At 43.1% G+C, this 1,660-nt stretch overlaps 1 non-coding gene across 1 annotated transcript; it reads left to right on the top strand.

Annotated features, from left to right (window-relative positions):
• Positions 1 to 1,578: 1,578 nt before the first annotated feature.
• Positions 1,579 to 1,660, top strand: TRNAS-GCU (transfer RNA serine (anticodon GCU)). Its single transcript has one exon. It is a non-coding gene; the product is annotated as a tRNA-Ser (tRNA).

Here is a 1,660-nt window from a genome sequence, read left to right as displayed (position 1 = left end):
TTTGATGTTCACTCAGATCTATAGGAAACTCCAGTTGGCTTTCCTTCCTCTCACATCACTGATACGAGACCAACACGTGTAAGCCAGCGGTCACTAATGCCATGCCTCTCCATAGTGCCACCGGCTACCCAACCTTTAGTCTAGAAGCGCCCCTCGCAATAGTGCCGCACTCATGCCAGGTAATTTCCCCACCCCCGACGTATTAAACTAACAACAGTAAAAATCCCTTCGACTGGCGTCGAACAGGTAGTCCACCTATAGCCAACCTGTATTCGATTTCTGGGATCGTTGTCTCCGATGACCGGCCGATAAATAACTTTCCGTCTTTTGTGCCGAAGCCCAGAATCAGGACTGAAGTACTGGATCCAGTTCAAGCCTGCAGTTTGGAAAAGAGCTTCACCGTTGTTTTATACCGGAAATAAAACTCACCACTGACACATTGCTGAATTCAATTCAATTTAATTCAATTCAAGTTTATTCTCTATAATGGTTGCAGTGTGGGGTTTACAAGTTTTGGGTATTTTGTGGTTTACATGTTACAAAATACTAATTACAGAGGGGGCCACTAGGACACCTAGCATGGCTAGGCATTTCGAGCAGACTTAGATCAATTCTTAACATTAAATCCTTACAGATTATAGTATTAAGGCTAAGTGACTACATCATAATTTGTGAGTTTAGCAATGTGAACGCTTTTGTTTTGGCACAATACAAGGTGTCTATATTTGAGTATCAAAGGAATCTAGCCAATGGCTACACCACCTTTTGCATGTCAAGACAGTAGGAATACGAGCGGTGGACTTCGTTGAATCCCAGCACAAGTGGAAACGTTGGGCATACTTCGTGACACCTGTTGCCCATGTTCACCTTGCAGTAGGTAGAGACTTGGGTGCTCTTCTGGTTTATTCTAGACCGGGCCCCAGCCATAGGGCTGGAACCACCGGGCCTCTGCCATAGGGCTGGAACCACCGGGGCTCAGCCATAGTTAGTTAGTTTAATATGTTTATTAAGCACCCCATACCCATCCTGTGGGCGGTAGTCAAAAGATTACAGAGGTACATAATGAGTCCAGGGACTGGGCCCCAGAGTTTTGATAGCTGAACAAGTTACAAAGGTAATGAACTCCAGGTAGATATGGTCACAGTCATGACAAGTTACAAAGGTATTTACAGATTACAGAGGTATATAATGGGTCCAGGGACTGGGCCATAGGATCAATAACAGTTTACCTCCACTTCTACAGCACAGACACGGCATCGTCCCGGTGTTTCCTGACGAAGAATATGCATTACTTATATATGCATGCAGACTCCTTGTATTATTTATATACATATTTATATATCCATATATTGCTTCTGAGGGCACTTTGGCTCTCTCAATAATAATTCACTGTTATTAGAGATTTATATTATATTTTGCAGCTACTGAATCTATGCATGATTTATTAGGTTGGTATGCGCCTTGTAAAAATTGTAAATTCCTTTCTGAAAGTAACTGTAGGTTGGTAATGCTCTTAGATTACCGAAAGCTTTAAAGTATTGTGTTTCAAAGTAAGATGTTAGTAACAAAGAGTACCATGACGAGGTGGCCGAGTGGTTAAGGCGTTGGACTGCTAATCCAATAGGGTCTCCCTGCGTGGGTTCGAATCCCATCCTCGTCG

This window comes from Cherax quadricarinatus, chromosome 40, assembly GCF_038502225.1.
Source record: "Cherax quadricarinatus isolate ZL_2023a chromosome 40, ASM3850222v1, whole genome shotgun sequence".
NCBI lineage: Eukaryota > Metazoa > Arthropoda > Malacostraca > Decapoda > Parastacidae > Cherax > Cherax quadricarinatus.
This window is presented reverse-complemented; position numbering and strand designations above follow the sequence as displayed.